Genomic DNA, 25,738 nt, shown 5'->3' with positions numbered 1-25,738 from the left:
TTCAGTTAGTCCGGAGAGCAGATGCCATAGACAGCCACCCCACCCCCTCAGGACCCCGGAAGTAGGCCCTGACTCTGGCTGGGTCTGCTAAGTATGAGGTGACGTTGACGTTCAGGGTGGGGACAGTGAAGAAGGACAAGAACATGCTTAAAATGAACATCAGAAGACGTAGGCCTGCCCCCCCACCACCACCACCACGTCCTGAAAGCCCAGAGCTGCTAAAACTGTGTATGGGAGGGGCTCCCCCTGACCTCCTTCCCCACAGATGGACTCACGCAGCGTGACCGGCCCCAGGTGGCGCCCAGGCACGCTGGGGACAGAGGCCCAGGCTGCGCATTCACCCAGCCTAGCAGATTGCAGGCGGGGGCCTCTGGCTGGACCGCCCACCGACCTTCGTCTCCACTCCGTGGCCCTGAGGCCTCGGGGCAGGGTCAGCTCGCCTCCACCCCACTGCCCCTTGTGCCGCGCCCTCCCCTCCCTGGCACCCAGCCCGGATCCCGAGGCCTCCTCCGCCCCGTAGTCCCCGCTCTTCCCCCTCGTGATTCATTTAGCAGCGGTGCAGAAAGCCTGTTTACCTCTGCAGCCCAGGGCGACTCGATCTGCCGTAAAAAGCCCTAACGCCAGCGCCGACCAGTAGGGGGGGATTGTCCTATAGATTATTTCTCCTCCTGTGTTTTTTTTTTTTTTTTTTTTTTTTTTTTTTAATGAGAAGGCTCGGTTGGAGAGGGGGTGGGGTGGCGTGTTGCTGCTGTTTTTTAAAACACCGTATTTGAAAGAGAAACAAAAGCCGCACAAAAGCCGTTTAGGAGGTACCAAGGCTGTTTTTGCATATAAAAAGTGCAGCGAATACCAAGGGGCCCCCAGCAGTGATAAACTAAATGGTTGGCCGATTCCGACAATTAGCAGTTAATCTGTTATCTGCGATCTGCAAACAAGTTTTGAGGCTCGAAGGACACCGAATTCCTGTTCCAGTCCGCAGCATGGTTCGTCCTCGGATCTGGTGGGCACCTCCGATGCTCTCGGTTCCTCTGACTGTGAAGCCAGCTTCCGCAAACATATGTTTCTGGGGTTGGAGCACAGACTTGAGCCACAGAAAATTCACTTCGGCAGCCGAGGAGCCTCCGCCTGCATCTCCCCTCGGGCCTGAACTTGTCTGTTTGGTTACGATTTCTCCAGATCGGTTTTTACCCTCCCCCCCCCCCCAATTTCGCAGACCTCCTAATTTTGCACGTAGTAGGCCTCCAGCGAGTGTGGCATGCGTGCCAGCAACTAAAATGAGGCTCTCGGCCTGGAAGGCAGCGTGGTGCGCGGCCTCGCCTTCGGAACCCCATTACAGTGCCCAGAGCCCCCTGGTCGCCGCAGCCTGTGCGCAGCTTCGCCCTGCGCGGGCCGGGGCGGGCGGGGGAGGCCGGGAGGCACGAAGCGCCTGGAGCCTGCACGATGATAAATATTGCGCAGACAGCCCATAAATAATTTGCATTATGTTCAGCTGACAACGCAGGGCGATTAATTTTAATAGCTACATATTTGCCTGGGCTGCTGCTTTCGTAGGCCCGGTAATGAAAGGCGAGAGGCCGCCCTGGCTCCGTGCTCGCGGTCTCAGAAGGCAGCCGGGAGGTGCGGGAGGGCCCGACGCGGCGTCTCCTCCACGCAGTCCCCCGGGAAGCCCTAGCCCCAGGGCCCCCCCTCCCGCCCTCCACCCCGGGTAGGGATGGGGTGCGCGCGCCCGCCCGAGCACCCCGGGACCCGAGCAACAGGAGCCACCATAATGACACTGCACATTTGCCTGTATGGGGAGAGCCACTTGTGGACCAGGAGACCCTCCCCGAGGCGATGCACCCCACCCGGACCAAGTCCGAAGTGAACTCCGGAGGGGATTTCACGTGTTCCAATTTGGCGGCGGTGGGGGGGTTGCTGGTGTTGGCCACCGCCAATTCGCCGGTGGGCCCCAGGGCGGCAGAGACTTTTCCGCCCTCCGGACCCGGACAAGGGACAGAACAAAGCCCGGCTGCCCACGCGTCCTCTCCGCGCGCGTCCTGAGTCCTGCCGTCCTGCGCCCCGCGGGAGGCCCCCCCCCCTAAAATGCTTCCCGAGCTCCTCGATTAAAAGGATCGCATACATAAAGGACGGAAGAAAGGGTTTGGTGGAGCTCTTAAAAAGAGGGGGCGGGGAGGGGAGCGCAGGGAGGAAGGACACAGCGCAGCGGCCGCCGCGGTCCCGTGGTGGCCGGGTGCGCGCGTGTGCGTGTCTGTGTGTGCGTTCCGATGACAAAGCCCCGCCGCCGCCAGCAAGCTCCTGGCTGCCTGAGCATTGGTGGGGGAGGGGAGGGGGAGGAGAAGAGCCAGCGCTCGCGTAGGTAGCGGGGAATCGAAGCTTCCCTAGAGAAAGAGTTCATTCATGAGCTGGAGGAGGCCTCCTGGCCGGGCCAGGTGGAGCCTCCTGAAGCCAACACCTGTGTATTTCCCCTTTTGGAAAGCGGGGGGGGGGGGGGGGGGGGGGGGGGGGGGGAGCGCATCCATCATTACCATATTTTAATTGCCTTTTGCAAAGGTCATCTCTAATTATGGGTTGCGAGGAGGGTTGGCCAGAGGTCTGTAGCCCTTTATTATCTGTGTGTGTGCGTGCGTGTGTGTGTGTGTGTGTGTGTGTGTGTGTGTCGCCACTGAGACAATGCATCCAGCTCTTCTCGAAATGCCAATCCGAGGGTGTCCGTGCGCGCCTGCGAAGCGGTCACGACGTGCTGAATCCACGCAGACAGACCAGGCTGCGTGCACAATAAAAGCCGAGCAGGCGGCGAAGGGCCGTGCAGACCCACGGTTTTTCTTTTTAGAAACGGCGGTGCGAAGAGACTTGACAATAATAACACGCAGCAGGATTGAATCAGGGCGGGAATAAGAAAATGCATTTTCGTTTCGAGAACCGCGGACTGTGTTTAACCCATCCGATCCCCCAAGAGCTTTTTGTTCCCGCGTGGAGTCCCGCGCAGGGACAGGTGCTGGGCACTGAGCAGCTCGGGACTGCCTGATGACGTTCTGGGACAGCCACTTTGTTTTAATATTAATCTCTTTCTTTACTCCAGCATGTTGTCAGTTACAGTGCGGTGGAATCCTGAATGATGCCTGTTTGATGGGAAATGATAACCGGCCAGTTGAAAAGGAGAAAAAAAAACGTTGAGGGTTTTTTTTTTTTTTTTAACTTTTAAAAGTCTGCGTTTCCTTAATTTTCGTCACTTGCGCAAACAAAACCCTTGAGGCAGAAGTCTATTTTAACTTCGTCAGAAGGAGAAGAGCAGTCCAGAAGGTTGTCGGGTGGTCAGGGGGTTCTTGGGAGGATATTTTAGAGATGAGGTGTTGGTGATCAGTAAAGAGCTATTTGTTGGTCAGGAGTGGGCAGCGGCCACTATGAACTTGACTTTCTCAAAGGATCCTGGCACCTCTGACCCACCATGCTGTTTTTTTGGGGGGGAGTCCTGCCTGGCAGAGCCAGGGGCTGGGGTCAGGAGTCTTAGTAGAGAATTGGGGAGTTTCGTACTGGCTCTGCTTCCTGCCTGCTAACCCTCCCCACCCCCCCCTCCCCACACACACCTGGCCTCCTGGCCTCACCAGCAGCCAGCTCTGCCCGGAGGAAGGCAGAGCCAGATGACTGGTCCAACCCCCGAGAGACTGCCTGGCTTTCTCCTCCCCTGTAATCAAAACCAGATGCACTTAAGCGCCTTTCATCAGAGGAAGCCCAAAGCCCTTTAACAGGCTTCCATAAAAGCCTTACTAGGGCCTACCAGCCTGCTCCGTGTCTGGGCCCCTGTGCCCATTTTCCAGCTGAGGAAGTCTGGGACTGCAGTCAGGGTCTAGGAAGGGTACCAGGATTCCTGCCAGGTGTGTGGGTGCAGACTCCTTTGACAGGAGAAAACAGACATGGGAGGGAAGCCAGCAGCTAATGCCCTAGGAAGGACAAGAAGAGTGGCCTATCAGAAGGGACCAAAGGAGCTAAGAAAGTAGAGGTGGGCTGGAAAGGCAGTAATGATCAGGATATTCAGACGGACTCCATGGTACTTAGACCATCTCGCCTTCAGCCCCCTTATCCCACTGTGTTGCCGTGTTTCTGCCTCCCCCATTAGACTACAAACTCCCCAAGGGCAGAGACTCTTTTATTGATCTTTGCAAGCCCACCTCAGGGCCTGGCACAAAATACATGATCAAAATGTATGGGACATTAAAAATATATAAATAAATTTAAGGGGCGCCCGGGTGGCTCCGTGGGTTGTGTCCGACTTCGGCTCAGGTCATGATCTCATGGTCCGCTAGTGCGAGCCCCGCGTCAGGCTCTGTGCTGACAGCTCGCAGCCTGGAGCCTGCTTCAGATTCTGTCTCCCTCACTCTCTGCCTCTCCCCTGCTCTCTGTCTCTCTCTCTCAAAAATAAACATTTAAAAAATGTTTTTAAATGGGGCGCCTGGGAGGCTCCGTTGGTTAAGTGTCCAACTTCGGTTGAGGTCATGATGTCACGGTTCATGATTTCGAGCCCCGAGTCAGGCTCTGTGCTGACAGCTCGGAGCCTGGAGCCTGCGTCGGATCCTGTGTCTCCCTCTCTCTCTGCCTCTCCCCCACTTGTGCTCTGTCTCTCTCCATCTCTCAAAAAATATATAATAAGGGGCGCCTGGGTGGCGCAGTCAGTTAGGCGTCCGACTTCAGCCAGGTCACGATCTCGCGGTCCGTGAGTTCGAGCCCCGCGTCGGGCTCTGGGCTGATGACTCAGAGCCTGGAGCCTGTTTCCGATTCTGTGTCTCCCTCTCTCTCTGCCCCTCCCCCGTTCATGCTCTGTCTCTCTCTGTCCCAAAAATGAATAAACGTTGAAAAAAAATTAAAAAAATATATATATATATAATAAAAAAACCCAACATTAAAAAAAAATGTTTGGGAGGTTGGGATGCCTGGCTGGCTCAGTCGGTAAAGCATGTGACTCTTGATCCTGAGTTCCAGCCCGTGTTGTTGGATGTAGAATCTACTTGAAAAAATGTTTGGGAGGGGCGCCTGGGTGGCTCAGTCCGTGAAGCATCCGACTTCAACTCTGGTCACGATCTCGCGGTCCGTGAGTTCGAGCCCCGCGTCGGGCTCTGGGCTGATGGCTCAGAGCCTGGAGCCTGTTTCCGATTCTGTGTCTCCCTCTCTCTCTGCCCCTCCCCCGTTCATGCTCTGTCTCTCTCTGTCTCAAAAATAAATAAGCATTAAAAAAAATTAAGAAATGTTTGGGAGATCACAGGTGTGATGGAAACCTTTGGAGCAAGACACATCTGGGCTTACGATGGGACCCTCTGCCCCCGCCCCCACCCCCCCATCCCCCCCCCCACACACACACAGTGCTTGTATAACCTATCTGAACCTCGGTCTCCTTATCTGTGAAATCTGTTTGAGAATGCCTCCATCACAAGATTGGGGAAAGATTAGATGATATAATTGCATGGAAAACACCAGCAAGGTAATAAGAAGATTTTAACAAATGTTGTGCCCTTGTTCTTGAAGGCATGAGGGAGTTTGGGCTGGTATGATTTGAAGTGTAGGCAGGAAGGTTGGTGCCAGGCCCTAGCCGGACACAGGTTTCGCTGGGCTGGGATCTGGGTCAGAAGACAGAATTGGTTCTAACAATGTGTGTGCCAGCGGCCCTGTGAATTGGAGCCAGGGACCCCACAGTCCAGCAGGGGCGGGCAGCCCCCGTGTGAGCGCTGGACTCGGGTTCTGGGGAACGGGCAGGTCCCAGGCCCGTGGGCTCTCCTGAGCAGGGCTGACTTGTGACTCAGCCCTGGCTGTGCTCCGAGGGTCAGGCCTCCCCAAGATGAGTGAGCGGCTGATAATCCCAGTCGGTGCTGGCTTTCTGTGGTCGGGGGGGGGGGGGGGGGGGGGAAGTGTCCCTTCCACTTGACCTCTGCGCCTGTTCCCTGGCTGCTTTGCTTGTTGCGGGGAGGGTGGGGGGGGGGAGGTGGGGGGGTGCCACCGGGAATCACCATATTCCCCGCTGCAGTTCTCCGCTTTCTACATGGTCACAACCCCTCCCCAGGACTCATCCTCTGAGCTCAGCACTTCCCCAGGAGGGCAGGCTATGAATTAGGGTCTGTGGGCTGCCCGCCGCCGGGCAGCAGGGGCTAGTGAAGGAGGAGGTGCCGAGGGACAGGCCAAAGGGCACTGAATCCCTGGGTGATTCTGTGGCCGTACGGCCTAGCCAGTGTGACAGAATGAGAGTTGGAGACAGAATGAAAGAGGTGGAGTTGTGGGGGAAGAAACTGACGCTGACCTCCCTTCCATATTCCATCCCTCCCCATCCCTGATGGGAGAACCTTCGAGAACAGGCGAGAAGAATGTGGGGAGAGAAGAGAATCGATGGGAGAGCAAAGCTAGCCGGGTGGAGGTGCTTGGTCCCTGTCTCCTGCCGGGTGAACTGACTCCCTTGTGCAGCCAGTGTAAGTCCGGAGGGGACAACGAGTAGGGTTCTTTCAGCCACGTCCTTCGGGAAGTGTGAGATCAGAAATGAGACACAGATGGACCACTGTCCTATAGGGTTTCCATGAAGAACAAGAGGTTACTTAGGTCATAGAAGGTAGAGGATTTGGGTCATGATCAAAAATGTCCCGCCTTCTACGCTTCTATTTTTTTTTTTAATGTTTATTTATTTATTTTGAGAGAGAGAGAGAGAGGAAGTGCAAGCAAGGGAGGGGCAGAGAGAGGGGGAGAGAGAGAGAGAGAGAGAGAATCCGAAGCAGGTTCTGCACAGCCAGGGCAGAGCCTGACTCAGGGCTCGAACTCACGAAGCGTGCGGTCATGACCTCACCTCCACGCTTCCACGCTTAATCCAGCTCACCGTCTTCCATGGCTTTCACAACATGTTATAAAACTGGTTTCCCCTACTTACTATCACAAAAATAAGGGTCATCGCCGTGTCAGCTGCAAGGGAGCTCACTCAGAAGCAACTGAATTCTGCTCGTGGATTCTGTGGGTTCAGAATTGGGTGGAGAGACTCAACAGCGGGGAGCTAGAATGGCCTGGAGGCAGCTGCCCCCCTCCCCCGCATGTCTGGCTGCTGGGTGGGACCTCAGCTGTGTCCCACAGCACAAACGGGGGGCTCTCCGTGTGGCCTGGGCTCCCACATAGCATGGCGGCTTATGAACTTGAGGTTACATAGCGGCAGCTCAGGGCCCCAAGACCAAACCCGCCAGCAAATGGGATGAAAACTGTATCACCTTTTCTGACCCATCCTCAGAAGTCACGTGGCATCATTTCACCTGTTATTTGACTGGTTACGGCAAGCCCCAAGCCCGTTCGTTCAGATTCAAGGGAAAAGGACTTAGACTCTACCTCTGTTGGGAGGAGTGTGAAAGAACTTATGGCCAGGTTGGGGGTGGGGGGCAGGGTGTGGAGCCATGCCAGGCTTAGCTCTAAACAGAATAGTCTATGTTATAATAGGAACCGGTACTCTCAAGAGGCCGCGGACGTTATACGGGGGGTGGGGGAGGCAGTTAAAATTAGGCCAGGGTAAAAGAAATAGATCCATAAAGCAAATATGGGGTTTATGAAAAATAGACATTATCGAAGGACAGCTCTCTCTGTTGAGCTCGTCAAGTATGGGAAGGACCGAGGAAGAATTGTGTGTTGGGATCAGATGGGTTCTAGACCCTTCGGCATTGAAAGGGAAAGCGGGTAGGGGACAGGACTAGCAATCTGGCTGCCCCCAGCCTTTGCCCTCCATCTGTGGGGGGATCTGTGCCGGCCCTTCATTGCTTCAGACAACATCATTTTTTACCATTTGCTTACAGGTCCCCCCGCCACCCTTCTTTTTCCCCAAAACACCGGTATCTTTATGTTGGTACAAAGCTGGAAATGTGGTCTATGCGTTTCCTGAAGTAGGTGCGGAAAAAATAATATATTAGTCCGATAATAAATTACTCTAATACTTAATGTGTGTCCCCTACCCTCAGGTGTGGTTTTAAATATCCAGCATGGAGAACGCTGTGAGTGAAAGGGGCTGCGTACATCTCTAGGGCTCCAGGTTCCCATTATCTTTGTCTCCAACCCCTGAATGGAGAGTTTGACTTCTAATTTCATGCTAGGGGTTTCACAGGCAACATAATTGTATTTGCCTCTGCCTTTGATCTGCTATTTGATCCGCTATTTCATTGTGGCTCAACTAGGAGACAGAGATAGAAACGCGGTGGAAAAACATGATTTTGTTTTGCTTTGGAATTGGCAGTTATTATTTTCTCTGGCTGTCTTAACGTGACACACCTTCCCTAAATCTGAAATCCAATCATTTTCCCGTTTTTGAAAATCCAAAAGGCATGTGCACCCTCTGGCCTGCTTTCCTTTTTGCTCATGAAGACTTAATTTTCAGCCAGGCTTTGGGGCCGGAGGCTCACGTTTTAGATCCCAGTGAAAAAACGAAGTCCCCGGGTTAGTGGAGAAGTCCTGGGTGAACTTCGACCTACCTGCCCCTTTCCTGACCTCACCTCCACCGTCCAGGATGTGCCAGGATGTGCCAGGATGTACCTGGCTTACTCCAGCCTCCCTTCAGGTGATTTCAGTCTGTGGGGCTGGCTACTTCTCTTTTGGAAACCAAAGAAACCCAGATGCAGCGGGAGCCTTGTAGGTCGGAACCAAGCAGCATTCTGGGAGGCCCCTGAAATAAGCTGGCTTCTCAGGCAGGGCCGCCGCATCCGTTTGTGAGGTTTGTGTATTGCACAAAGGTTCCCCGGCCAAGACAGGGAGTGAGGGCTGGAATTCAGGCCCAGGGCTCCTCACTCACTCCCGTTCTTACAGTCACCAACTGGGCCAGTGGCAGTCTTCCTCAGGGCAGAGGAGAAACAGATTCTCTCTCTGATCAAGAAGAAAAGGGATGGTGACAAAGGGCAGGACAGGGGTCAAAAGGGCATCTTGGGAGCAGAGTGGGACAGCCGAAGGCTGCAGACCAAGCCAGTGTTGACCCAGCAGGTTGGAGCACTAGGGCCCATTTACTCTTTGCTTTGTCACCTCTCATCTGCAGGGTCCAGTGTTCATAAATCACTGGGTCTCTCCTAGGTTTTGTTTGGAGATAAAGAAAGAAAAAAAAAAAAAAGACAGGGGTGTCACTCTATCTATGTCTTGTTTAGCAGGCAAGGTGGGATTATTTTGGAGGGGGCGTGTTTTCTTTGGTTTTGAATGTGAAGACTTTAAGGGATGTTAACTGCAGGCCTTTATGTACTGGGTGTAGGCGTTTGAGTGTAAGACCCTAACAGGTGGTGCAATAGAATTTGACATCCTAACAAGTTACCTGTGAAAGGAAATTCACACTAATGTGTAATGGATGAGGATCATTTACATTTAAAAGTGGAAGAACGGATGCCTGGCTGGCTCAGTGGGTAGAGCATAGGACTCTTGATCTTGGGGTCATGAGTTGGAGCCTCCACATGGGGTGGAGAGATTATTTAAGAATAAGAAAAAATAAAAATATATAAAGTAAATGAAAGTGGAAGATCAGGGTGCCTGGCTGGCTGACTTAGTGGAGCTTGCAACTCTTGATTTCAGGGTCACGAGTTTGAGCCCCATGTTGCGCATAGAGCCTACTTAAAAAAAAAAAAAAAAAAGTGGAAGATCATCCCAATAAAGCAATTAAACAACTCCAGAGAGGGTTTTTTTTTTTTTCTGGTGTCAGCAATAGGCTGGTAGGGAAAGCCTTTGGAAGCCTTCTAAATTAGCCCTGTAAAGTCTACTCCTGTTCATTTCCATCAATACTTGGAAAGGTATTTTCACAGGAAGGCCATAAATGGCGTCTCTCTTGACAAGGACAAATTTAGAGGATTTGCTCTTCCTTTTTAACCAGGAATGTATAGTCTGGGAGCCCCAAAACCATTCACCTCCCTCCCCGTTTCCTTCCACACTTTGGGTAATTTGAATTGGGTGTGTTGAAGGAAGATAGTTTCAAAGGACATTAGTTACATCATTGTGACTGAGTCGTTCTCAGAGTTTTATGCTGCCAAGAATGTGTGTTTTTAAATTTTTTTTAATTGTAGTTTTTCACAAAGGAATATTTGCCCAATGAAGCCAAATAGTATATAAAGTCTTGGTACAAAACGTTCTGCAGACCCCTCCCTTGTTCTGCTTGTTTCTTCTGGTAGATACCACCATATTTCTAAAAAAAATTTTTTTTTAATTTTTTTTTCAATGTTTATTTATTTTTGGGACAGAGAGAGACAGAGCATGAACGGGGTAGGGGCAGAGAGAGAGGGAGACACAGAATCGGAAACAGGCTCCAGGCTCTGAGCCATCAGCCCAGAGCCTGACGCGGGGCTCGAACTCCCGGACCACGAGATCGTGACCTGGCTGAAGTCGGACGCTTAACCGACTGCGCCACCCAGGCGCCCCTAAAAAAATTTTTTTTAACGTTCATTTATTTTTGAGAGAGACAGAGTGTCAGCAGGGGAGGGGCAGACAGAGAAAGAGAGAGAGAGACATACAGAATCTGAAGCAGGCTCCAGGCTCTGAGCCATCAGCACAGAACCTTCAGCACAGAGCCCGGTTATGGGCTAAAACTCACAAACCGTTTAGATCATGACCTGAGCCAAAGTCGGACCCTTTACCGCCTGAGCCACCCAGGCGCCCAGATACCACGATATTTCTAATACACAGATGTGGCCTTCTCTTGAATAATCCATGGTAATTATCATCTGTCGACCTCCTAGTATGGTAGAAGAGGATTTTAATTTTTTAAAACGTTTATTTATTTTTGAGGAAGAGAAAAGAGAGAGCACAAGCAGGGGAGGGGCAGAGAGAGAGGGAGACAGGATCCGAAGGCGGCTCTGTGCTGACAGCAGAGAGCTTGATGCAGGGCTTGAACTCAAGAACCATGAGATCATTACCTGAGGAGTCAGGCACTTTTTTTTTTTTTAGAAGTCAGACACTTAACTGACTGAGCCACCCAGGTGTCCCATGATTTTAATTCTTTTAATGTTTATTTATTTATTTATTGGGGGGGGGAGGGGCAGAGAGAGAGGGAGAAAAAGAATCCCAAGCAGGCTCTGAGTTGTCAGTGCAGAGCCCGAGGCTGGGCTCAAACCCCCAAACCATGAGATCAGCCAAAGTCAGACACTTAACCGACAGAGCCACCCAGGTACCCCTGGTAGAGGAGGGTTTTAGTCCTCTGTATCATACTTTAGCTCTCCCACTCTTACGATAGAGCTATATCATAATTTCTTATTAAATTCATATGCAGTGTTTACTTTATGACCACATATATATTGTTTATTGCCCAGACAAATGAACTTCAGTGATTGCTTTTCCTTTCTTGTCCGCTTTTTTTTCCTGGGGTTAATAATTGCCTCACTTTTTAATTTGCTTCATTTTCTTCGACCTATGACTAATTTTCCCACACTCCCCAACTTCTGTACAAATCATCTTGGGACAGTTTTCTGCACGTTCACCTCCTGGAGACCATCTGCACATAAATAGGGGGATCTTTTTTGTTCTGTGTGTTTTCTTTTAATTCCCATTATCTGTAAGCCTGAAACCTTTCTACAAGTTTCTAATCCTCCATTTAGTTTTATTTTTAAAACCTTTGGGTTTTGATAGAAAATTGCATCATCTCTACCACCCGGCTAATGTCAGGAGCTGATAAATGAATCCGAAGTTTCTGATTCTTGGTATTCTGCTTAGTTTAAATAAACTTTCACCATTTTTCCTAAACATCAACCTTTCAGAAGTGATGACTGTTATTCCCTGGAACCCTGGAACTATCCAGTGTTAGTAAATTTTTATCCTTTCCTCTCCTCCCCTCCCAGAACTGGATTCTGTATTTTTAGGAGTAAAAGTTATTTTTAAAATCATTAATTGGCCCTTCCCCAGGCCATTTACTGCAGGATTCATGCCCTTTGTTTACATTCATTTCACGTTGCCTTTTATTTGTGTTTAGTTAGTCATTTACAAGTCTGCCTTCCCACCTAGATTGTAAATCACTTGAGGGCCAGGGGATGCCTTTTTTAAAAAATTCACTTTTGTACTTTTGCATTCCCCTAGGACCTAACACAGTGCCTTGCCCTTAGCAAGCCCTCCATAAACGCATGTCAAAAAAGTGGACAAATAGAGTGGCAGTCTTCTCCAATCAAGATCCCTTAAAGAGAGGTAACTTTCCAATCTTATCTTGCCCCGAGAGCGACTGAGAAATCTCTTGAACGGTGGGGATCGCGCCGCAGGCCTCGCCCCCGCCCCGTCCCGCCCCGCCCGGGGAGCTGCCACCGCACGCTGCGGTCGGGGACAGCAGCCCAAGTTCGGCGGGAGAGGTGACAACGTGTTGACCGTTGCCGGAGTCCGGGAACCAGAGGTCGTTTCTCGGGATTAAAATCCGCTCGGGCGGCGCGGCGAGGGGCGACTCCAGACTGCGCCTTAAGCAGGGGCGGCCGCCCGGGGCCGGCGGTCGGCCGTGCCCCGCCGCGCGGAGGGGGCTCCGGAGGGAGCGGGCGCGGCGCCCCGCGCGCCACCCCCCCCCCACCCCCCCCCCCCACCCCCGGCTGCCCGGGAACGCCCGCGCGGCCGCCTCCGCCGGGCCTGCGGCTCTGCAGTCCCACCGCCGGGGGCAGCGCCGCCCGCGCCGCCCGGGCTAAGATGGCGGCCGGCGAGCAGCCTCGCGGGCCGCCGGCGCCGGGGGTGGTGGGGGAGGCGGGCGGCTCCCCCCACCCCACCACGGGAGTCCGTGCGGGCGGCTGTGTCCCCCCCCCGGGGCGGGCGGGGGGGAGGCCGCTCCTCCGTGGCCCGCTGGGACCCCCGAGGACCGGGTCCTGCGACTTCCCCAGACAGGCACCCTGCCAGGCGCTCTACCTGGACGGGCCCTAAAGGGATATTTTGTCACCCAACTCCCCCAGGCTCCGGTTCCGAGGAGGTAGGGCTAGGCCCTGGCCGAAATAAGGACCGTGAGGATGGCTGTTGGAGTAGACGTGGTGGGCAGAGGACCGGCAGGTACCAGTAGGTGCAGGCCTCACCGCCCCCCCTACTCCCCAACAGAAGACAGTCCCACCCCCCCACCCCGCCACTCCTGCCTTGGCAGATCGTCCTGTAAGCCTTGGAACACCTTTGGGGCACGATGACGGAACGCCAGTGACCGCAGGTAGGGGCTCGTGCCCGGGGAAGACACAAGGCCCAGAGCTCTTGAAATCAGAATTCTCTTGGAAAATCTGGTACATCCGGTTATGAGATCCGCAATGGTACCTAGTAAAAGACTACAAAACGCGTACCGCTCATCACATGGGCTCTGACATCGGTATGCGCACAGCGTAGGCTGCCTCCTTCCTAGGACACTCCAAAACCTGAGGTCCAATTTACCAGAAATGGCATTGATGAATGCGGTGCATTCTGAGTGATCTCGCCTCGGGCTCAGGTTGGGAGGTCACAAGGGCTCCCCTAGGGAGCAGCCGATGCAGGTAGAATCACAAATGGTGGCAACAGAGATGTACCTGGAAAAGCTAGCCCTTGTCCTTTGTAAACTTCACGGCTGGCCCCTCCCACCAGTTCAAGGTTCCATCCAAAGTTTGCATGTTGCTTATCAGCTCAGCGTGAGAGGCTGAATGAGAACTTTTTTGGTTTTGTTTTGGTGAAATAAACTCGTTCTGCGTAACATTTGCACAGGCTTGTTATTCTTCTGGAGAACACTTCCTCCACCCGCCTAAGCAACAACCACACCAGCCTTTCCTTCCTTCTGCGGCCCCTCTTTTAATTACCTCTCTTGCCCCAGTTTAGGCAGCTCCCTGCGCTTTGTTCAAGTACAGCAATAAACCCAACACCGGACCTAGCCGTCCCTGGTCCTGACCTTCCCTCTAGCGGGCCTGGAGCCTGGAGGAGTGTCCTGACTCTCCCCAACCCATCGGGGCCAAGAACGCTGCATGTTGTGTTTATGTGCATTTTCTCCCCTCTGCACACTCGTTGGTACGTTTTAGACATGATGCTTTACCAAAAAAATAAATCGTATACAAGAAAAAATTCAAAGCGGCCCTTTGAAGCCAGGCCTCCAGGAACTGAGGGTCCATCCTGCCACCAAGCCAACCAACCATCCGCTTTCTAAATTGTAGTCAGCACCAAAGGGTTACTGCTGACCATGTGCCCACCGAATTCCTCTAGTAACACCAGCACGGGTGGCCCCGGCGCACCCACCTCCGGCCCTGTCCAGCCCTGCGACCCTCCGGGAAGGCGCGGTAACCATAAAAGGCACGACAGGCGGCCCACGGAGCAGGTTCGGTGAAGGCTCCCTGCAGACCGCCGCCTGGAGCGGCAGGCCCCATCTGCAGTGCAGCTGAACGAGTTAAGCTGCCCCAAGCGGGAGCGGTCTGGGTGGGGCCTGGATGAGAAAGAACCAGCGGCGGCTGGGGGCAACCTCGGTCTCAGGATCCCCCAGTTACAGAACCTGGTGGATCTGACTCTCCGCTTTCCAAGGGCTGTGTGAGGCCCGGAAGACCCCCGTCAGGGGTTGGGAAGGGGCCTCGGAGCCAGGCCCCGTGTGAAGCTGCGCTGGGGACCTTGGAGTTGCAGGGGGACGCCCCCTCAAGGTGCCCCCGGGGCGGGTAAGGCGCTTCTGTGACGAGCTAGCAGGGAGGAGCTGCAGCACGCCACCCTCAAGCTCCTGAGGCCGAGAGGAGTCCACGATGCAGGCAGGCAAAGGAGGCGAGGCTCTTGGTGCAGAAAGGTTACTGGCCATCTCCGGGACAGCCAGCCCCCGCCGAGCCACCCCTGCCGTCTGCCCTCGGGCACCGGCCAGAACCTGGGCTGCGTGTGCCACCGCTCTAGGACCGCCAGGCTCAGCCCAACTCGACCCCGCCTCGGCCTCACAAAGGCCGCGTGCGGCTGGCAGACGAGGACCGGCCACGACTCTCAGATCTTTAATTACGCCCCTACCCTTCCCCCTACCCCATCGCCGGCTTCCAGCCCTTTAATCAATTTCACGATATTAAATATTAATTTCCCGCCAGCCAGGCTTTCTCAGAGGAGGGGGAAGGGACCGGCAGGGCAGCTCTGAGGGAGGGATGGCTTTGTAGGGTGTGACCCGGGTGGTAGGGCGCGGAGGACGCGCGGGCTCCTAAGTGACCTGCGCCGGGAACTCGGTCTGCGCTTTGCGGCTGGAGAACTTGGAGAGTAATGCAGACCTCCAAGAGGGGCAGCTAGGTGCGCAGGGAGTCCCAGTGCGCTGGGCGACAGCTTCCTGCTCCACACCCCCCGCCCCCAGCCCCAAGTCAGCCTCTCGCGGGCCCGCGGCGCGCAGCGATGATGGATCGCGCCTGGCGGGGGTGATTTGGTGTTGATCGCACATTATCACTGGCAGGTTGGACTGGTTGCTGATGGACGACTTCTAGCGGCGGCAGCAGCAGCGTCTTCAGACACCGTGCGGGGACTCGCTGGCTCTGCGAGGGTCTCTCTTTATCCCCCAACCACACCTCGCCCACTTGCCAGCGTCAGGAGGATCTGAGAGTCCGAGAGGGGTCTTGCGCACCCAAGGCCGCTCGCCCCCGTCCGGGTCCTGGTGTGGGCCGCAGGCCGGACGAGGAGGGGAGCCAGGACGCCTCTCCCACTTCCTCCCATTCCTCCTTTCCTTGCCGCCTGCCCCCCCCCCCACCATTATTTCCTGCTTCCCCATCGAAATCGGGAGGGCCTGGGTCACTCGCCCGGTGGTTTCCCCGCCGCGGGTCCAGGCCGCGGGGGACGCGGGGGGGGGGGGCGAGTTCCCCCGCCCTGCGGCCCCCGCCCCTCTCTCGGGGCTCGCAGCACCGCGGCGCTGCGGTGCGCCCCTCCTCGCCTCTTTTTCTAAAGTGCCTGCAGATACAAAAGCGGTTTCGTAATGCCTTCCGTCTGCGAGAGCCGGAGGACCTTGGCTGACCTTTCGGAAACTGATTGCAACTGCCTGTTAACAGCCCGTACTGACCGCACCGAGCAGAGCGGAGGACAATCATTTAAGTGACAGACGGCGAGGTGGCCTCGGCTCAGTCGAGCGGCCTGGTTAAGCCCGCCCCGCCCCTCCCCCCCCCCCCGAGTCCCCCCGCCAGCCCCGGGCGCACTGCGGGCTGTGGCGGGCGTCCGGGCGGGCGGGGAGGGCGCGCCGCGCGCGCGCGTGAGTGTGTGTGTGTGTGTGTGTGTGCGCGCCCGCGATTACCGGTCGACGGGTTAACCCTTCGCCGAGCGGCCGGCCCCTTTGAGGCCGGACGCTGCCGGCTTAATCTGCCATCTGCAAAAGAGGAATAAAAGGGCCGCCTCCGCCGACTTTCCCTAATGGATAAACTGTCCCCCCTCAGCGCGACCGGGGCTGCGTCCCCGCTGCTGCCGGGGAAAGATCCCGACCCTCAGCTCTTCCGGCACGTCCCCGGGTCCCCTCCCTGCGCCCCCCTCCCTTCCCCGAACAGCAAGACGCCGACACAGGAACAGCACAGGGACTGCGCGAGGGGTCCAAAGGCTCCGAGAGACTCGCGGTGCAGTGGACGTGGGTGTTCCCGGTGTTTTCTGTTTTGGAAACTGGAGAAAGGTGTGGGGGGGGGGGGTAGGCCCGCACTAGGAAGACGAGGTGGGGGAGGGGAGGCTGGTGACAGGGCACCTCGGGCTGCGCTCGCTCCCTCTCTCGGGAGAGATCGCCAGCTGCTCTCCAACAGGCAGCGCCCTGAAATCTATTTAAAGAGAGGGAAAGGGGAGGAGAACAAAGGGGGAGGAGGGGGGCGGTGAGCGGAGCCTGGGCGAGAGCGAGCGAGCAGGGAGGATCCGCCGCTCCGCGGGCACATCAAGCGCTCACATCTGTACACTCCGCGATCGATGGGGAGAATGGATAATATTTGTCAGCTGCAGACCTTTCTCTTCCCGGTTCCCGGGGAGGGGAGGGGGCGAGGGAGGGGGAGGGGCGGGCAGGCCAGGCGAGAGAGGCCGCCTCAAGGACAGCGCGCTTCCCCCTGCAGCCACACGGAAACCTAGAGCCATGAAAGCCCGGGGATTTTTCTCTTATTATCATTATTAATTATTTTTTATTATTCCACAGCAGCCAGCGAACGCTCAGCGGCGCCCCTCCCCCGCTCGCCCGCCGCCTCCCTTTGTTGATTCTCAGCTGCGAGCGCGGCGGGCCCGAGCTGCTGCCGCCGCCGCCGCCGCCGCCGCCGCCGCCGAGCACGATCTGCTCTTGCGCCCTCGGTCGCAGCTGCGGCCCAGGAAGCCGGGGCTGCGTCCCCGCCCCCCACCCCCCACGGCGCGGCAGCCCCGGCACCCCCTCCCTGCCGCCCGCCACGAGGCCAGCCCAGCCTCTTCGCTGCTTTTCGCTGCGGCTCCGCGTCCCCAACGCCGAGCAGAGGCGCTGGTTGCTGCCGCCCCGAGCCTCCGGCTGCGCGGGGGCCTTCGCCACCCCTCACCCCCCGGCGGCTACACTCTGATGCCGCCGTCCCCACACATGGTCTTCATTTCGCACACTCGCGGCGTGCTTCCTCTCGGCTCCTCTCCTCGGGGCTTTTCGGAGCGAGGAGGGAGGTTTAGAGGAAGTTAGAAACCCAGCGAGCCCAGGGGAAAGGGGGAAAACCCTGGCTCTGTGTCTGAGCTTCCCAGGCGGAGGGGAGCGCCCCGCGGGGGGTGGGGCAGAGCCTGGGTGCCCTCCCGATCCTTAGATGCGGGAAGGTGAAGTGAGGGGTGGCGGCCGGAGGAGGACAGGGCGCTGGAGAGCGAGTGAGCTCCAGGTTTGCTTTGGCTCGTCCCCATGCCCGATCCTGCCGGCCAGGGCAGAACTGACCCGCCCCCTCGGAACGGCACAGCGGGCCTGGGAGCCGATCGGATTAGCGGTCATCAAATGAGACCAAAGACACCTCAGACTGTCCCCCACCTTCCGCGAGGGAGTTCCCTGGGCCTTTGCCCCCACCCTCCTCCAAGGTGTAAAGCCTATAGCTGACGCCCACAGGCCCGGGGTCCGGGCCCACTCGGGGAGGGGGGGGCGCGGGTGTATGTGCAGAAAGTTCTAGTCGGGGTTTACTTGTGGCTTCGCGCCCCCACCCCCACCCCCGCTGTCCTCCTGCGATTCCGGGCCAGCCTGCGGCGGCGTCCCCGACTGCTCCGCGGTCCTGGGCAGGGCAGGAAGCTGGCACGGCCGCCGGCTGGGCCGGCGCCACTTGGCCGGGCCGGCTGCTCGCTGGAACTCGCGCGGCACCTTCGCGCCGAGTCGGGTTCCCGGGTCTCCCGCCCAGTCACCCTGAGCGGCTCCCCCCGCCACCCCCCTCCCCGGCTCTGTACGTCGTCCTCTCTCCGGAGTCTCCCGGTCTCCGCCCGCCCTCTCAGCTTTTCCCCTCCTCGGTCTGTCTCGGGAGCCCCGTAGCGCAGTCAACCGCCCTTCCCGAGATTCAAAAAGAAGTTTTGTGTTTCCCCGGGGGCAGCAGCCTAATGCTTCCCTTGTTTTCCGGAACAAAGCAGACATTCAGTGGGGAGGGGGCAGGCGCTGACTCCTTCCCCTCCCCGCAGCACCCCGCACCCCTGCAGGTTCAGAACGCTCGCTCCCGGGCCCCGGTGGCCTGGGCACGGGGTGGGGGCCCTCTTTCCCCAGGCTCGACTACAAAAGCCGCGCCGCCCGCGCCCCAGTCTCCCCTAGCCTCTGCCGGGAGCCTGAGAGAAGGCGACATGGTGTTTGGGTGAGGTTCCCAGCCCGGGCTGGGAGGGCGCGCACGCAGCTGTTTACAGTGTGCCTGTGCTGCTGGAAGCTCACCCACCGCCGCCTGACAGCGTGGGGCACCCGCGCGCTGCCAGCTCAGAGGAGGCGCGGAACGGCGAGCCCTCCGGCACTCGGCCCGAGGCCTCCGCAGCCGTGGGGCCAGGGCGCACGGGGAGGCTCGAGGTCTCCGATCGCGCGAGCCTCCTCTAGCCCACAGACCGCCCCCTCCTCCCCAACAATGGCCTGAATCGGGTAGTATATCAAAGGGACTGGAGGGAAGGAGTCTAAGAGCTCGCGAGGGGAGCTCACAGCAGCCCCTGCGCCTGGTTCTCAGCAGTCCTTCCCCTCCCAGGGGGAAGTTCTCCGGCTAGAGTAAGCAAAGCACCCCACTCTGGCGACTCGGAGATACCTCTCGCTGCGGGTAGCTCCCCGCAGCCCCGCCCTTCCCGGTGGACTTCCCCCTCACCCCACCCCCGGGGGGACGGCTGCACTAGCTGTGCCCACGCGAGCTGGGCCTCGTCCGCGCACTGCTGCCTTAGATCCCGCTCCAGCTCTTCCCCTCTCCCGGGCCTGTGGCGGGCCCCCGGCGCCTCCATCGCGTCCTGAAACTTGATCCCGTGTCGGAAGGACAGTGTGTAAACACCAGGCGCGCTCCGAGAGCCCGCGGGAGGGGCCGGGCGAGGGCCGCCCGGGCAGCGCCGAGGCCCCGCGCCCTCGCCCGCCTGCTCGCCCCGGGCACGATCAGCGGGGCCGCCGCCTCGCTCTCTGCCTTCCCAGTTGGCTTAGCTAATTGGAACCGCCGCCGCCGCTACCGCGGCGGCCTCTTGTTGAATTTTCTAGATCGCAACCGTTCAGTCGTGGCTGCCTGCGGCTCCCCTCCCCCTCCCACAGCTGTTATCTCGGCCGGCAACTTGTTGGTGGTGGGGACGCCCCTCCGCTGACCCTGGCCTCAGACTCTGTGTTCACCCCAGCAGTTCGGGGGTGTTTTTTTCTGCGGGGCGTGGGAAGGGAGGTAGCGTCTTACGGAACAGTGAGGCTTTGCGCCGGAATCCGAGGCTCGTTTCGGTGAGCACGAATACTATCCAGAGGATCCTCTCCGGCCGAACGCCATCGTCCTTGCTGTCCTGCACCAAGAGTAGTGACCGTCCCCAAGGGGCTTCAGGAGCAACTCCACTAAGTAACTTCAGTTCATTCCAGGAAAATGTTGCAGAAGGGTGGGGGGTGTTGGGAGGCACGAAGATACCCGCTCTCTCCTGCCCCGCCCCCAATCCCTCTCAGCATTTGGGACTTGCTACAACAGGGTTCTCCTACACCTGGGGCCTAGCCCACCTGAACGAGAGAGAGGGCCACTTTCCCTCTTGGTTTGAAGGATACCGGGTGGGTCCAGGGGGCACTTGTCTGGAGGTGTACCTCCCTCAAGCTGGGTCAGCTCTACGCTTGTGCCAGCAGGCCCTCCTGGGCCTCGGGTCTCCCCTGGGGAGCCTCCCTTCTCCTTGGCCTGCCACCGTGTACCGTAGCCACAATGCCCGTGCTTGATGCAAACTGTGGGGTCTGCAAACTGTTGGCTCTGCATGCGTCTATAGGAGGCCCAGAGCCTGGCCCAATGGCCAAGGTGGAAAGAAGTGAGGCAGTTGGATAGTAGCGAAGTATTCAAGAAAACACCGCTCACGATGCTGGAGCACTGCCCTATAGCCAACAACCGCCTTAGAATAACTTTTCCTCCGAGGAGAACGTTTTGCTAGTGGGTTTCACAGGCCCAGAGCCGATGTTATAAAAGTGGCTGCACCCCCAGCCCGGAAACGCATAAACACACACAGGCAAACTCCCAGAGGGCTGGGTCTGCAAAGCACCGCTGAGGGGATCTGTGGCAGCCGGAGAGCGTCAGCTTTTCCTGTGCTGGTTCTGAGAAGGGCGCCTGTTCCCTCCCCTTTGATGGCTCTCTGACAACTGTTAGGGAACAAAGAGGCAAGGCCACTGGCCCATTAACTGTCACTTTCCAACACCTCTTTCGTTCCCTTCTAACTTTTACCCAAATCACCTCTTTGGGGTTTTTCCCCCGAGGTGTTCTCTCAATCTATTCATAACCAGAGCAAGATTTCCAACTCAGTCCATATCGATCTGAGCTATGATAAGAGGGGAATCTATAAAATTAATATTGTAACTTGGTGTCCGGGACGGCACTTTGGTAGGTCAAGTTCACCTAGCTCTTTGGCGTCTAAAAGCCTCCAGGCCCTTCCAATCAGATAATTGAAGTTATTTCCCCCACTGCTAGTTTGTCTTCTCTTTCTGTAGTGGAAAAAAAAAATGCTCAAAGATGTTTATTCTCCTTCACCCCTATCATATCAGTCTGTGACAACCTTGTTTCTGTGCAGGGTAAAGTGAATTCCTGTGTTTTGATAAAGAAGAGAGTAATTTGTGTTCCTCTTCAGGCCTGAAAAGATAATTATGTGTCCTGGGAGCTCGCTCTTCTGGCTCTCTAACAGACAATCTGGATTCTCATTCTGGAGCAGGAGTGCTTCCGTGTCCCAGCCTCCTCATCGTCGCCCCCTTCCCTCTGTCACCACCCAGCCATCACCAGGTCCTTGGGTGGGCCACAGGGCCCGAGGGTTTCTGTCTTGAAGGCTAGGGGTATCTCAGAAGACCTTGAGGCTCTGAGTCTGGTATCAGGCATTCACGTTCCATTGACTGTGCGAAGAATATTCTGAGCCATTGGAATTCCTTTTCCATCTCCCTGAAAGCTTATGCCAAGAGCTCCCCATGGGGCCTATGGTGATGGATGTCCTGAGGCCAGAGGAAGGAGCCATCATGGTGGGAAGAGTTGAGTGCTTGCCCGCAGGACTTAGACCTGACCCAAAGCAAAATGCAAACAGCAACCAAATAAATAAATAAATAAATAAATAACAGAAGGAAAAAAAGAAAGAAAGAAAGCAACTAGCTCCGTCCACCTGGTAGCTGGCTCGGAAACAGATCCTACCCAACCCCACCCCGCAACTAGTAAAGCCTGGGGGCAAACCATTCCTTCGGCCTCCCTTTAGCTCGACTTACGACTTACGGGTGGTGCAGTTAAGCATACCAGGAAGCTGAGAGGCATCCACTACTCCTCACTTCCCCTGGCGCTGGGCTCGGCTTGGCTGAACTCGCCGTTCCTGTCTTTTTAGAGGAGCTGGTTGTGTTCCCGAAGCAGGATCGCACTGTGCCGCCTCCCTAGGGGTCCTCAGCTATTGATTTTTAATATCCGTATTCAATATTGTGTATTAAATATTGAATCCATGCACGAGAGGATGTGATGCAAATCACCAGCCGTGCCTGAGACTTTAATAGTTGTTTTATTGCCCGGAAACCACAGTTGGACGCAAGGCATCCTGCAGCCGAGGCTGGGGGCGGGGATGACAGGCAGAGAGGAGAACCGAGCAGACAAGCAAAGCCAGGCCTCCCAAAGATACAAGACCTCTGGAGTAGCCACTGCTGAGGGCACGGCCAGGCACTGACAGCCCAGCAGGGCAGGTGGGCCGGGGGCCAGCTCTCAGGCGGCTATGGAAAGAGCGGGCCGTTCGGTGAAACCTGGGTAGAGGAAGAGGTGTGGGGCTGTGTCCTTCCTTCCTGGACTTCCCTAACTGGACTGTTCATTCCTGTCCGGCCATCCCCCTCCCCCTCCCCATGGATCTTCACCCAGACACACACACACACACACACACACACACACACACACACACACACACAGCTGTTGAACAGGAAAGTGAACTTGGGGGCAGGAAATTCAGGCCTTGGGCCTCCTCCACCACTCTTAGCTCTATGACCTTGGTACAGACCTCTCTTAACGTCTCTGGGCCCTATTTCCCTCCTCTGCCAATGGGGGTAATGCTATCTGCCTTACCTCCCTCACAGCCCGGCGGTGAGGCTGGCACAAATGAGATAATATTCAGGGAAAAGGCTTTTGTAGACTGTCAGGCCCCACCGTAGGCAGGCTGAGGGATTAGTGTTGGCTTTCCCTTTATACTCCCCCTCTCCTGCAGGCTGTGTCTCCCGGCTGGCTTCTTTCTCTCCGGCATGAGCCCCCTCCTCCATTATGGGCTCCTCTCCTCCTCTCCCTTGGCCACCTCCACTCCGTCTCCCGGGCTCCTGGCTCAGTGTGGCTCTGAGCTCAGACTAGGCACTCAGGTTTCGAGGACGCCCAGCAGGAGACAGGAAGGGCAAGAACAACTCTGAGTGTGTGTGCGGTGGGGGTGGGTATAGCTAGTGTGTACAAGGCCAACAGCCGCAGGAAAGCGCCGGGCTCGAGCTGGGGTTTAGGGGAGTGGGGTTGGGGGAAGCAGTGAGTTGGGTGTGCTGCTGGCCCAGTGGAGGGGCTGCTGGGCTCACTGTGGGGGCAGTGGGAGGGAGTGGCGAAGAACCTGAGGCTGGGGACCACTGTTTCGGGAAGTCCAGTCTTGATTACCGATTGTTGGAAAGCGAAAGCCAGGGCGTGGGCTTTGCCACAAGAGTCTTAAGATCGGGAAACCCAAATGTGAATTAGGTGGAGGGTGGCGACCCTCCAGCGGCCTCCAAGGCGGATAAACAGTTGCCCGAGGCCCCCAGGAGGAAGACCAGAGTTCTCCCAATGGCCGTGCTCGAGCCCTGAGAAAGTGCTGAACTCCTCTAGCCCATATCTTTGTCCGGGGCTCAGGGAGGGGCAGAGACCAGAGGGGTCCCTATTAGCTAAGACCACCCCGGGGACCCCGCCGTGTGCCAGGAAGGCTCAAGCTGACTCGACAAGCTCATTCAGGCCCAACAGAGACCAGCTCTGGCAGTAAGCTCCGCGGGGAATCCGCGTCGTTGTCCCCTGGGCACGCGAAGTGGGGTATGCCAGGCCGGGCCTGGCCGTGCACGTCTCCGCGTCGGGGCTCGGGCGTCTGCTGCTGCCTGCGTTTCCGGGTCTGCGGCTGAGCCTCCCCGGCTCTCTCCTCCCGCTTTGTCTCGCTGCCAGCTCTTCGCCTGCCCTCGCCAGCCTCCCGGGTCGGCTGGTCGCGCTCTTCCTCTCCGAATGCATCTTGGCATTTACGCTGCCTCGTTCTCGCGCGTGTGACCCCCTTGCCCCCACCCGAGCTCAGCCCGACCTCTTCCCGCGGGCTAGTTGGCACTGCCTTAGGATCGCTGCGAGTGTCCACTCCTTGCGCCCCCTCCCCCGACCCAGAGCTGACGTGTCCCGGGCTTTGCGACCGCTGGCACTGAAACATCCCGAAGTTCTGCTTTAGCGCCCCAAAGCAAACCCAAGAGGGTCGGAGTATCCCTCACTGCGTTCCGTGATGCTCCCAGCCCTAGGCAGCAACTGAAGGGGGGCTTTTAGGAGACCTACTTTCCAGAGTTAAGGGGGGACTCTTCAGCGGCCCACCTCGAGCCGTCTGTGGCGTTCTCCGAACTTGAGACCGTAAGCGGACCAGAATTGGACTACAGGATTCTGCCGCTGACCCGAAAGTTGGCCAGACGTCTGGGTCCGGGTAGAGGTGTCCGGAGTGCGTGTGCATGTGCGGATCGCAGGGACTCTCGATGGATGGATTAGCTGCTACGAAGCGGGGGAGGGAGCGCTGGCCTCGGGCGCCCGGGCCGGGGGCCTGAGAACACCCTAGGCCGCCGGACAGGTGAAGACACCCTTCCGAGCCCGGCCCCTCCCCCTGGGCCCGCACACGGCCGGCCTTTGAGGTGGAAACGGCGTCCAACTCCTTGAAAGTAAACTTGCCGCGAGGGGAGCGAAGGAGGGAGGGGGCTGGCAGGAGTGTCTGCGTCGGGAAGGCTTGTGTCAAGTTTCAACCCCTAATGACACTCGGTGGCAAGGTGCCAAGGCCCTGGGAACGGCGGCAGGGGGAAGGGCGGCCGGGGTCCGGGCGAGAGTGACCGCGCCGTGGGGCCGGACTCGCGAACCCCGAGGCGCACGGCGCGCTCTCGGGCCGGAGGAGGCCGGGGGGCGGGGGCGGCGGGCGGGGAGGGGGCGCTCCGAGAGCCGCCTGAGCGGAGAGGAGCGCAGGCATCTTCCGCAATCCATTCATGCACTGAAGCGCGTGCAGAGCTGCTGATCGCTGCCATTGTTACTCGCGGGCGGTGTGGGAGCCGAGCCTCCACTCTGGCGAGAGATAAATGGCCTCTGACAGCCCCTCCTCGCCAAGAGAGCTCCTCGGATTTCACCGCGCGGCGGCTCTCAGGTCTGTGCCTCGCTCGCTTCCCGGTGAGAACCTTTAAATCAGCCTCCCGGCCCTCCCTCCTCTCCGCCGCTGCCCCCCGCCTGCTCAGGCCCCGGCAGGGCCCCGGGCGCGTCGCGCGCCGTCTCTGGCCCCCTCCCCGCCTGGGGGGGGGACGAGGTGGGGAGCTCCGGGAGGACCCGGGGGCCGCGGGGGAAGCGACTGGAGCCCCCCGCCCCGGGTCCGCACCTCCCCCGGAGCGGAGCCCTGCGCCCCGCCTCCGCGCCCACAAGATGGATCAGGCTACCGTGCGGAGAGCGGGCTGTAAATATTTAAAAAGTCTCTCGCGCGCCGGCGGTAATGGCTTTCGCAGTCGGAATGTGTGCTAGGAGAAGAGAGGAACGGCGATGTGTGTAGTGTGTTGCGAGGTGGGGGAATTGTTCCTGTGCCTCCCCCACCCGGTCCAGGGCGGGCTGCAGGTTCCGGCTTCCCGATTTCCCGCCCTCCGCCTCTCCACGGCCGCGTCCCACGGTAGCGTCGAGAACGCCAGTCGATAGGGAACTTGAGCATGGAAGGGCGACGCAGATCCGGACGAGGTGACCTGGAGCCACTATCCCCTTCGGGGTCTCTCAAGGTCCTAGGCTAGAACTGGCCGGAGATCCCTCGTCCAGATCCGCTTCTCGCTGATGCACGGGGGAGGGCGGGAAAAGCACAGGTTAGAACCCCCTGAGTTTGTGCGGTCGCTAAAGCCTGGGCCAGGCTTTCTGCAGCGGGGGCCTGGGCCCTGTTTGTGCCTTGGCTCCCCTCCCCGTGCCTCTCTTAAGCCTCGATCCACTCCAAAGGCGAGCCCTTCCCCCGGCCTCCCCGCACCTCCCCCCCCCCCCCCCCCCCCCCGCCCCTTCTGAATCTGAAAGTAGCTTTGTGGCTGCTGGGACAGAAACCTGGG

The 25,738-nt window shown here is 57.6% G+C and overlaps 1 protein-coding gene across 3 annotated transcripts in view; it reads left to right on the top strand.

Annotated features, from left to right (window-relative positions):
• BCOR (BCL6 corepressor) overlaps window positions 1-25,738 on the top strand; it is a 116,082-nt gene that overhangs the window by 6,654 nt on the left and 83,690 nt on the right. The window contains exon 1 of one of the 3 annotated variants that reach the window (XM_045473043.1): window positions 24,691-24,839. The exons of 1 other annotated variant lie outside the window; for it this stretch is intronic. The gene's annotated coding sequence lies outside the window, so the exon portion shown is untranslated. Of the gene's footprint in view, window positions 1-24,690; window positions 24,840-25,738 lie in introns of those variants that run through there. One more of the 3 variants, XM_045473034.1, reaches the window with a different exon arrangement.

This window comes from Leopardus geoffroyi, chromosome X (assembly GCF_018350155.1).
Source record: "Leopardus geoffroyi isolate Oge1 chromosome X, O.geoffroyi_Oge1_pat1.0, whole genome shotgun sequence".
NCBI lineage: Eukaryota > Metazoa > Chordata > Mammalia > Carnivora > Felidae > Leopardus > Leopardus geoffroyi.
Note: the sequence above shows the minus strand (reverse complement) of the source record. Positions and strands in the feature narration are given on the sequence as shown.